The sequence below is a fragment of the Tamandua tetradactyla genome, chromosome 19, assembly GCF_023851605.1.
Source record: "Tamandua tetradactyla isolate mTamTet1 chromosome 19, mTamTet1.pri, whole genome shotgun sequence".
Classification (NCBI taxonomy): domain Eukaryota; kingdom Metazoa; phylum Chordata; class Mammalia; order Pilosa; family Myrmecophagidae; genus Tamandua; species Tamandua tetradactyla.
Window position 1 is genome coordinate 44,962,570 of NC_135345.1, and position 12,862 is coordinate 44,975,431.

Consider the following 12,862-nt stretch of genomic DNA (forward strand, 5'->3'; position numbering starts at 1 on the left):
TTACAGAGGATAAGAAGAACAAAGAGGTAGTTATGATACAACATCTACTTCTGCCTCAAATAATTAATGTAAATTTTCTAATGAACATAATGGAACAAATACCTACGCTAGCTACTTAGTCATAAAGCTGCTAATATTCATCTGGTTTCTATGGTACATATTTGGAACAAAAAAAAAAGAGAGAAAGGAAAATACTTGGCAGCTAATTAGCCAACTATAATTCCTCACTAACGATAACTGTGAATAGAAGGCATCAATGAAGTTTCTGTTGAATCTTAGGGAACAGCCTGCTAAAATAACCACCATGTTCCCAGAGCACCCGTCAATAAAATAAAACAACAGCAATCTTTAAGAAATTAGACTGGCAGCTTTATGGTAATCTTTTTTATTACTTTCAATATGACCTTTAGTGAGGAAACACATGATAAGATCACAGAGAGGGCCCTAGACAATGAAATCTGACACAATTTTATAGTGAAAGAAACAGAAATTCCCGGTTTGCTTGGGAAGTATCAAGGCGTACAAGTTGTCATTTTAATTTTGGCAAAACTCCACTTGGAACAGTCTAAAGAACACAGAGATGTACAAAGAACATTTTAGGCCACGTAAGAATTCTGCTTTTAATGACCCAAAATGTAATTTTGTTGAAAGCACCTGCATGCAAACAATGCTTTTCAATGTCTAATATTTTTTCTTTTTTCCTGATTCTTTCAGAGGTTTACAGGGGACAGTTTTATTTAGGAACAAGTCCAAGGAACACCTTAGGAGAGAATGTGACAATATCCCTAAGGAAAGGCAAAGTAAAGTCTCTAGCCTTCAGTTAGAAGACTGGCTAACCAAGGGTTCATGGATCAGAGACGAGGTGAAGATTGTCAATAAACAGTCCAACATGTAACACCTAATACCTTGCTCTGGAGAGGTGGCGATTTACTTGTAGTGACAGTAAGTAATGTCATCACTCAAAATACCCCAAAGGGCATCATCAGCAATGCTCATCCTAAAGAGCAAAAGTTAAATAAAAAAAGACTGCCTGTATTTATTTAGTCAGCCTATATTTCGGTGTTTGGATCTGTATGTCTCTGATATTTATATTTCTACCTGGGAACGAGTTAAATGTCTACAGGTCAAATGATAAACTTATAAGGGATATTCTGTTTCTAGGAAGAGGAAAAAATGGATCAAATTCTAAATTATACTTTAACTTTCAGACACAGTATTTAACAATGAACATCACTGTTCTTTGATTTGTTCTTTTTTTTTTTTACAACTGTAGAGCTTACCACCAGTTATGTTCCATGAACATACAACTGTGGCTAATGATGAATCACTTCTGTCAGACCACACAACTTTATACCGTTGTCAGAATGGACACGAGTTTATGAAGTCTATAACTTCCTACTATAGTATCAGCCTCAAAAGTTTCTGTTTTCATTTACTTTCCCTAGAAAGGGCAAAATGCAACACAATGTTACAAAAATCCTGCTGGAATCCTCCTGAGCAGAAAGAGCCACTCTGGTGAAACAACATAAATGGCTGGACTCTTCAGCACTTGTCAGCTGATGTGCAGAAGCACTGATCAGCTTAGAGAAAGCAGCTTCTCATCATGGTTTAATATGCAAATGAGCAGCTATATAAAAGTGGGACAGGAGAAAGCTGAGGCTGATCTGTGAGGGTGCACAGGACGCGCCAGGATCCTGATAATATCTGAAACCAAATGATGCCAAATTGTAAAGAACTAAAGTTCTAGAAGCAGAAAACATACTCAGTGTCAGAATCAAGGCTTTCCTCAATTTCATACGCAGGTGGATGCAGAGTATCAGTTAAATATAAGCCAATCAAATTTTTTTACCTTCCTTGAATAGGAAAAAAAAAAAAGGAGTTTGAAAATTTTCCTTAATGAAGTGAAAGGGAAAAATTAAATGAGAAATAATGAATGGTTTCAACTGTTTAACTTAAGTAAAAACACCAAGATCTCCAAATCCTTTTTGGATCAGGTGGCTACATATGGGACATTAATGTTCTGGAAAGGATTATATCACATATTATATGAAAAAGTGTCATGTGTGAGTTCACTTCACTTGTGGTCTACTGATAAACTTTTCTGCATGTAGCATACATGTAGCATGCACGTAATCCAATCTATGTTATGATGTTATGTTATATTGACGGGACGTGGTGTGATGTGATATTTTATTTTGTTGTTTTATTTTATATTTACATTTGACTAACTCTAAAAGGCATATGGTATCAGAAAGGCTTGTGTTGAATCCTAGCCCTACCACTTATGAGCTACCTTTCCTCAGGTAAGTTACTTAACTTCTCTGAATCATAGTTCTCTCCTTCATAACAGTGGGTTAATGTCTGTTTTGTAGGGGAGTGTGGTGACTCCTTTAAAAATAAATAAAGTAAATGTGCTAACTCTTTGTTCTAGCTTGGTAGCTGTCAGAATGTAATATACCAGAAACAGAGTGGCTTTTAAAAAGGGGAATTTAATAAGTTTCTAGTTTACAGTTCTAAGGCCGAGAAAATGTTCCAATTAAAACAAGTCTATAAAAAAGTCCAATCTAAGGAATCCAAGGAAAGATACCTTGGTTCAAGAAGGCCGATGAAGTTCAGGGTTTCTCTCCCAATTGGAATGGCACATGGCGAACACAGAGTTTCTCTCTCATCTGGAAAGGCACATGGTGAACACGGTCAGGGTTCCTCTCTCATCTGGAAGGGCACATGGCAGACACGGCATCATCTGCTAGTTCCTTCTCCTGGCTTCCTGATTCATGAAGCTCCCCTGGAGACATTTTCCTTTTTCATCTCCAAAGGCCACTGGCTAGTGGACTCTGCTTCTCGTGGCTATGTCATCCTGCTCTGCTCTCTCTGAATCACTCTCATTCTCCAAAATGTTTCTTCTTTTATAGGACTCCAGTAAACCAGTCAAGAACCACCCAAACAGGAAGAGACACATCTCCCCTAATCCAGTTTAACAAACACTCTTGATTGGGTTAAATCTCCAGGGAGATGATCTAATCACATACAGTACTGAATAGAGATTATTCTACCTCTACGAAATAGGATTTTGATTAAAACATGGCTTTTCTAGGGGACAAACATCCTTTCAAACCAGCATACTCCTTTATAGGTGAGTTGAAATCCAAGAAAGACTAGTTCCTTCCCTTCCTCTAATATCAGGTCGAACAGAGGAATCCATATATATGATGAAGAAAGAATGGCCAACTGTCAAACACTGCATACCATTAGTACTATCCAAATGATGAATTGAGATACTTTTAAGTTGTCTTCTGAAATCCCCTGATGGTAATTTTATTTCAAATCTACCTTTTGATTGCTAACACTCAACTCTCCCAGCTTCTCCTTCTATTACATAAAAATAATCTAGAAATCTGTCTTCCTTTCAGTTCTAGAAGAGATGACACAATCTCCTCTCAAATGGCATACAACTTTTGGTACTTGATAGGACAAATATTTTTAAACAACTAATTTAGAGTGTTTCTACTCATCTCTTATCTTTTTGTCTCCAACTTGATACAACAATTCTCAAGCTAAAAAAAACTTGCAAAGTTACAAATTGATTTGGTGTTTCTCTTTTACTATCAGTATGCATTTTTCTTTTTTTTGTATAGATCACATCAATACATAAATCAGACTTTAAGTTCCTATATAGAAGATAAAATCCTTTATATATAAATATATATGTAAAATTACATAAAAATAGCACTACATGCAAATGAGAGCTTTATAAATACTTGGCATAAAATAATTAATGATAAAGAAAATATACAGAGATTGTTTTGCTGGTGCACTTCAGAGAAAGCCATCAACTTTAAACCCCTGGGTACCAATTGTTTTTTAAGAGCAGAGAAATAAATAGTCAATGGGGAAAACAAATTAGTCTGGTGTGCTAAAGGCCTACATTTTAAAAACTACTACAAACTAATTTAGAATTTTAAGGAAGAGGATCTGTATATAAGAATCTTACATAAACACATATTTGATTAGCTATTTTGGTGGTTTGTGACCCCATGTCATCTTTTAAGACATAATGCATGAATTTATGGCCAAATAATGTTTCATTCTTTCTCTACTTTTATACTCTCCAAATGTTCACACCCTAAAATTACAAATTCATGGGACATTCCAAGTATACTCTCAATAATACATAATGACCATTTCAAATATGGACAATATTAGCACATTCTTAAAGAGTGAGTTATGACTGCAAAAACAGCCACATGGATAAACCACTGGGGTATTACTTATTTTTCTACAACATGCTATTGATTCATTGGAACACTGAACATTCCATATACTCCTACACAATGCATATATCAACTACTCTTCCAGCTACTGCTGTAAGAACACTTTTCAGGAACAGATGCTTGAGAGTTGAGAGAAACTGCATTTATATACAACCAACTGGTCCATTTAGCCTTCTTCCCAATCAGAATCACACACTGTCTATAATGGAGCTTTTGATTGAAAAGGTTTGATGTTTCTAAACCTCTAGCCTACACCAGGATATATCCTTTAGAAATATATTCACGTAGAATCAAATCAATACTAAGTAATTTTTACAAAATGGGTAAGGGTAGACACAAGGTAAAGTCATTAGAAACATATGGTCAAAGAGGTCCTCCAAAACAGTTAGTGGAAGGCAGCCAAGCAAATGCATTCAATCAATATATATTGGTAAAGATAATGGAGAGGGAAGCAGACAAGAAAGATTTCCACGCTTTGCTGATACACGGATATTGGATTTCCAGGACAGGGTTAGATATAAAACACTATAATTGAGGAAATGGTCCAATCTCCCTGTAAGGCTATGCCATCTGAAAAAGGTCAAGGGGCACAAAATGGAAGCAGGTAAGAAGAGGAAGTTGCAGAGCTGGATAAATTGCTCCTGGCCTCTCAGCCGAGGTTTGGGGTTTGGGATTATGACAGGTTCCATCAGGAAAATAACTCCTTGTGAGGCATGTAGTCTCACTTAGGATACACTAGAGAGAGGGGCAGAGATGTGCTGAATCTGTGTGCATCTGTGTTTTAAGCATTAATAGGGTTGGGGCACACAGCAAAGAAAGACAAACCCAGGGAAAGGAAGGAAGAGTGATGTAGGGGATATAATTATATAATTTAAGTAGTTTTGTGGATGGAAGCTTTTACCAAAGCTCTCATGGCAATTATTTCAAACCACTACTGAAAGTCTCCTAAGCACTTAGTTTGAGCTTGTATTAAATCCTTTCCATGGCGGCAGCGATTCAAATGCAGAATGAAGCATTCTGGGAGGAACAGGGTCGGCAGTCATCCAGATTCTTACTATTCCCTTCAATTCAGTCAGGAAGAGGCTGCTCAGAATACTGAGTAAAATCAGTTTTCTGAAAATAATGAGCAAATTACCCAATCAACAGTTTGGAGATGATAACAAATGGGGCCTGTGAAAAGTATTACCCAGAACCACATTCATGTATCTGTAGAAAAATAGAGAAAACTAATGTTGAGCCCAGTTTTCTAAATAACATGAACCAATTAATTTACGAATACAAAAGAATCATTATCTGCTATATTTTATCAGGGCAAATCCCAAATGCATGTACCATTTCTTCCCATTATTACATATGGACAATTATTAAAAGAATATTTAAGTACAATTGCTGTATTAGTAAAATTCAATGAAGGCCTTTATGGAAGTCCCTAAAGGTATCTCTTGTTCAGGTGCTCTGAAGTCCTAGTGGTGAGTGGGCGAGGAGGTAGGGGGTGAAATATGAGGGTAAAGGGAATTAAGGAAACAAGTCAGAAATTTTAGAGGATAGGAAGGTTGTAAAGGTATGGTTATGATTATTATTATTTAAAAGTTTTGGACTCGGAAAAATCTAGGTTTAAATTCAGGGTCCTCAACTCAGTAGCTATGAGAACACAAAGCTCCTATTTGTAATTGAGACAAGCAATGCCAGTCATAGGAATAGAGAATAATGTATTCAGACATACATGATGAGCAGCAGATTTCCTATAAACTGTCATTTTCCCCTGCTTGCGCTGACTTAGCAAAAGATATGGGGTGACAGAGATGAAAAGAAGTTACAGGTGCAGCTCGTGTCCCTCAGAAATGTCAAGCTATGGGCAGAGTAGCAAGGGGGGTGACTGGTTAAAAAGCATTTATCTGTAATTCTAGGTCTCAGAGAGTTCTTGGAAGAGTTCTGACATTTAACCGAAAAGGAGATAAAGAATATTCAGGCTTGGGTGGAGGAAGAATTTCTCAAAACAGAAACACTATAAATTTGTGAATGACTTCACTTCGGTTTCTGCACATGAGCCAGACTTACCGCATTTTGTTTTTAAAAAAGGGACACATTTAGTTTTTATGAGACCAAATAATGGGTTGATGGCACTTTTTCAACCACATACTTTGGCTTCCAGCAGACACAGTCTTAAATCAGGGGAAAGGAAAATAGATTATTTGTTCATATGCTATTTTCATTTCTGTGGGCAATGTTTACATTTTTTACTAGCCCATTTCTTACAAATGTAACAAAGTTGGCTTTCTTCACTGAGAGCTACTTAGAGCAAGCTACTTGCCAGACAGGACTTGAGCAATCTTCTTACAATGGGACAGTAAATAAAGTATCTTTGCTTCTGATAAGCATAACATTAGCACATTAAAAGTTAAACTAAGGTCTTAACCAAAACTTCTAGGCCAAAATACTAAAACAGTTTTGTTAACGGTAAAAGAAAAATTCATGATACTGAAGCGCCAGCTTTGGCAGTGGAGGAAAACTCCATGTGGTTTAAAACCTGCCTAAACTATTTTTTAAAGCAATACAAAATGTATTGTATTAGACTCATGGGACACATCAAAACAAAACCTGAGGTAGCCCACATTCTTTTTCTCCTTCCTTTTCTGGAGTCAAGTCAATAACTTGCTTATTCTGGATTTCTTTCAAGAGCCATTCAACAGTGGCAGACTCCCAAAACAGTGAGGTTTGTCTGCATAGCCCATATATGCCGAGCTTAAAAGGGCGCAGATGACAACTTCACCGTTTACGTCCTGAATGTCCAATAAGTTCAATTTTCTAACATGGTGTTAGGAAATCAAATTCAGCTACAAAAATTAGCAATTCCATAAAGGGCTTTCTTTTACCATGGTGTTGAAAAATATATATTCTTGTGCTTGCTAATCTAATATCAAATGTGGTTACCATCCATTTTCTGCAAAATATATCAGTGAAGGGAAACTTTAGTGTATATAATGAAACCTACAGCTGGTTTGGGGGTCACATTCCCAAATTAAGCGGAGAAATTTAAATAGTGAGCAGGGAGGCTGTTTAAAACCACCTCTTATAGCAGCTAGGAATGAGGAACTTTCCTCCTTCAGGAAAAATAAGTTAATAGAAATAGTAATAATGAAGATCTTGATAATGGCCAGTGTTTGTTGAATAGTTCCTACATGTCGGGCATTGTTTTTAAGTATTTAAGAGGTATCGTTTTGCTTAGTTCTCACAACACTCCATGGGATGGGTATTTTAGCTTTATGTTTTGTTTTTTTTCAATGTGGCAACTGAGGCCCAGAAAAACTCATTTGCTTAGATTCCGGAATCAAATGGCTTAGAAATCTCTTCCAGTATGGCTTAGCTCTACTGTCTGTAAAACGGTGATAATACTACTTATCTACTAACGTTTTCAGATGTAAATGTGACCGTTTCCGAAAAAGTTCTTAGTTCAGTCCCTACTACACCATAGTAAGCGCTTAATAAACGTAAGCTATTGTTTTTGTTATGCGTTTAGCAGCAAAGCTGAGAAGCCTTGTAGGGGTCTCTGAATGCCCACTCTCACTGAAAGTTAGAAGTCGCATTTTGCGGTAGATACGCCGCTTCCCAAGCCTTTCTCCACACATTACGGCGGCGGTCTGGGATCAGGCAGAACGTAAATGTCGAGAGCAGCAGAGACAAACTAGGAAATCAGAAAGAGAGGAGGGCAGGGCTTCTCAGGAATTAAACTTGGGAACACTGGAAGCTTCTTCAAGTTATGTACGTACTTAAGTCATCATTCTTGCTGGTTTAATAAATATACAGTGAATCTCCTTCCCCGCACTTTTTCATTTCCTAAGTAAGTCATGCAGTAGAAAGGAGGAAGGGAAAACCAAGAATGGATTTGAGATTGATCTCTACGACTCCCCGTATAAAGATGCTGGAGGAAGGCAAAACAGGCCAAGGATATTACCATGTGGGACTCAAGGAAGATAGTTTGGGCACCTAGAAGACATCCGTTTTGTTAAGCAGCACTGTTAATGATTTGAGAAATTATGGTCCCTCTCACCTACCCTGGCCTCGACAGATGAAATAGTGGTGAAATCCTGAGCTAACTTAACAAAACAAGTCTTCAAAAATTTTTCTACCTTCTAGAAGAAACTTAAAACCATATAGATTAAAAAAAAATATTTTGAATTGCTTGACAGTATTTCCAGAGATTCACAAAGTGGGATGTTATAAGGGATTTGAACAATATGAAACCACACTCCTGAATATAAGATAAACCCAACCCTTCCAGAACTGTTTTAGTACATTTTGAAAGACCTTAATTAGAAACTGAGATTTAAAGATAGGTTACAGTGTGAGATTCCCTGGTTCTTAGCTAACATTTTAGATGTATCCAGTTTTAACAAACTTTGAATAAATATCTTATGACAAACTAAAACTATAGAATTGCTGCAAAAAGAATCTTGGGGAGGTCATCACGTGGAAGGGGTCACTAAGAAATTTGTGGAATATTTCTTGGATGTTGGATGCTGCTGTGTAGAGTTAGGACATATGTACAAATACCCTTCAACTCAGTAACTCAAAATTCCTGCCTCTCCAGACCCTTCAGGAAATGTCTTCCATCCAGAATATAATCAGAATTCCTAATAAAGTAGTTCAATGTAGCATGACAGAGAAAATTATACAAATGTTTTTTGCAAATACCTGGTAGTCAGGTTGTGACTCAAATTCAGATGATTCTAAATGTTTATCCATGAAATTCTCACTTTCTAAATGAAAAAAAAAATTTTTTTTCTATCAAGCCTCCTGCTTAAGAAATGCTTTTGTTGACACTGTGAATATTTGATGTAAGCGGGCAGGTAGCTGGGTGAGAACTATTAGCTGTGCTCTTGGGTGTCATTCTCAGAGGGTGCTGCTCACGTACGGAGGGCGCCGGGAACGAGCAGAAGCAGGAAACCGCGCTGGGTTCCATATTCGGCCCGTGGAACCAGACTTCCTTCATTCGTGCGTATTTCCAACTGTAGCTTGGTTTTACATGTTTATCTAAAGGACTTAAAAAATGCTGACGAGCTCTTAATGTTCCAGTAAGACAATCATATTGAAAGTCAAAAAGAGAAAATTAGAAAGCTAAATGGCCTCTTTTTTATTTTTTTGAGATGATTTGGATCATCAAAAGACGCCACCAGGAGAAAGGTTTGTCTATTTTACATTTTGAAAGCTTCAAATATGAGATTTTATTTATAAAAAGGCAACACAAGGAAAAGAGATTGAGTTTTTCAATTTTAACACTGCTAGGAATAATATTTTGGTGGAAAATCTGTACAGTTCATAACAATGTACATCACTTCTGCAGACGAGTACCTATATTTATAACTTGCTACGTTATTAAAATATGGAAAGATGGAAACATAATGTACTTTTTTAAATAATAAAGAGATCATTATGCAAAGCAACTTGCAAACTATTAAAATACCAGTGTTTTTTTAAAATATCATAACATCTCCTTTTTTACCTGTGCTCATCAGACCTATCCCTTGCTAAGGGAAACATAATCCTTACTTTTTAGGTGGCAAAATTGTGGCTCGGAGAGATTACCTAATTTTAATTTGCCCAGGGTAACACAGTCAGGTGAGGGCAGAACTGTGCTCTTAATCTCTGTGCTGCTTCACAGAATAATTTGAATCCACATTAAAACTATCACCTACAAAACACGCACATAAGCACACAGTTACATTTGTTTCCTCTTATATAATTTCCCCAGACATATGTTCCTAAATTTATTACTTTGATGTTAATTATTTTGGGGCTGATGGAATGACAACCCTATTTCTTATTCTTTGCTATTAGTACAAAGTGAACAGAGATAGGACACTTTTCTTCTCCACGGCAATGAAAGAAAAGTAACAATTTACCTACAGGCATTCTAACACAACTCATGATTTGCCTGAACTCAGCCATGGATTTTATGACATAAGATCCGAAGTAGCTATGCAAAGTGATGTTTCCTTCCTGCTGAGAAACAAATGAGTGCACCACAGCAGGTCTGACCCCAAACAGCTAGATTTGTAAAGTCACCACTTAACTCCCTGGAAGAAAAACCTTCCCCAGGCAGCCATGCCAGAATGTTTGTCAGTCCAGAGCTGAACAAATCAGTGTTAATCCTTTTAGCTGTCGAGTTCGCCTGTCATATTCCACACCAAACTGCTACTTGACTTGCAAAGGAGATTTCAACCATCTTAGTTTAAAAATATCGGATACGATAAATTACTAGCAAGTTTAAAACTGATAAATGATATTTTTTAAAAGGGAAGCTTTTAATTTAAATTGACTCAGAGACTTCTCAAATATTTATGGAATGCTTACTATGTGTTAGGTAATTTGCAGAGCACTGAAAGAGAAAAGTAAACTAAAACACACACAGTCTCTCTGCTTTCATTAAAATAAAAAATTCACTTTAGAGTCCTAGCTATGTCTGCTCTGGTTATAATTGGCACTATGAGTACCTCCGAAGTATTTATTAATTTCTAACTGCCACCTTGAAAAACTAGAAATAAAAATAAATGCCTTAACACTACTCTGATGTACTATGTTAAATAATTTTGCTTTTTCACTTTTTTCTTGAGATTACCACTTCCACTACTGGATACTTGAAGAACATGCATTTATCCAAGAGCTGGAAAAAATGATGAAACATTAAAAAAAAAAAAGCAGCAATGATATCATATTCTAGATAAGGTGAAAGTCTAAACCTAGACAAAAAGGAAACACACGTGACATAAAACACAGCTTCTCATGCTTTTATTTCAACATCAGAGGCCCTACTTCTGATTTTCATGTGTAAGAAACAATGTACACCATGTGTCACCCATGTTACTGACAAAAGGGATAAACTTCTACAGGGACTATGGGAACGCTTTCATTTCAGTTTTCACAATGCTCTGGACAACGTTAGCCCAGCTCTGGAATCACCTTTGATGGCTTCTTTTCCAGAAACCACGTTGGAGAATGTGCTTTAAATTTCTTTTGCACAAGCCTCCTTCAGGGAATGGAAAGAAAGGGGGAAAACTCAAATTCCCCAAGTGGAGAATTCTTGATATTCTCACCAGCGGTGGGGACAACCAAAACAATAGGCTGAGCCCTCAATCTGGGGGTTTGTTCATATGAAACTTAACCCTGCAAAGGACAGGCTAAGCCTACTTAAAATTAGGCCTAAGAGTCACCCCCAGAGGACCTCTTTTGTGGCTCAGATGTGGCCTCTCTCTCTCAGCCAACATGACAAGCAAACTCACTGCCCTCCCCCTCTCTATATGGAACATGTCTCCCAGGGGTGTGGACCTTCCTGGCAACATGGGACAAAAAATCCTAGAATGAGCTGGGAATCAGCATCAAGGGATGAGAAAATCTTCTTGACCAAAAGGGGGAAGAGTGAAATGAGACAAAATAAAGTGTCAATGGCTGAGAGATTCCAAACAGAGTCAAGAGGTTAACCCAGAGGTTATTCTTACGCATTAAATAGATATCACCTTGTTAGTCAAGATATAATGGAGAGGCTGGAGGGAACTGCCTGAAAATGTTGAGCTGTGTTCCAGTAGCCACGTTTCTTGAAGATGATTGTATAATGATATAGCTTTCACAAGATGACTGTGATTGTGAAAACCTTGTGCCTGATGCTCCTTTTATCTACCTTATTGACAGAGAAGTAAAACATATGGGTTAAAAATAAACAAATAATAGGGGGAACAAATGTTAAAATAAATTTAGTAGATCAATGAAAGGGAGGGGTAAGGGGTATGGTATGTGTGAATTTTTTTCTGTTTTTCTTTTTCTGAATTGATGCAAATGTTCTAAGAAATGATCATGATGATGAATATCCAACTATGTGATGATATTGTGAGTTATTGATTACATATCAAGAATGGAATGATCATATGGTAAGAAAGCTTGTGTTTTTATGTTATGTTGAACAATAACAACAAAAAATTTCTCTTGCACTATATCACTGGCATGGATGCAACCATGTTCCCTTATCTGACCCTCATCCTGGGTTCCTGCCTGTGCTCTGTGCCTCCTTATTCTTCCAAACTTGCCTATATATATAATTGCTTCTACATGTCATATCTGTTCAAGCACAAATCTGATGAAAGTTGCTCCTCCTGACTATGAAGGTAAATTCTCAAACCTGGCTCAGTCTTCCACCATTGGACCTGAGACTCCCTTTATGGCTTTAACTTTGTCATTTCTTTACAGGTACTGCAGAAACACTATGCTACCATTAAGAAAGAATAATGCAGCTTTATATATACTATTACAGAGCAATCTCTAAGATACATCATATTAAGTGAGAAAAACAAAGTATAAAGCAGTACATAGAATGTGCTATAATTTATACTTAATAACAAAGGGTATGGACATATACATACGTCCTTTAAATATGGCATAACATCTCTGGAAGAACACCCAAGAAATTGGAACTGAGAGCAGGTTGCACTCATCCCAATTCTGTAAGGCATCGTTTAACCTCAGGACAGTAACACATTTCTACAACTATCTGAATATAAGATAAAGCCGTATAAGATGATTAAATTATTATAGCAATTTACTTA

At 36.8% G+C, this 12,862-nt stretch overlaps 1 protein-coding gene across 6 annotated transcripts in view; it reads right to left on the reverse strand.

Annotated features, from left to right (window-relative positions):
- ATP8A1 (ATPase phospholipid transporting 8A1) overlaps positions 1–12,862 on the reverse strand; it is a 240,458-nt gene that overhangs the window by 78,678 nt on the left and 148,918 nt on the right. The window lies entirely within an intron of this gene.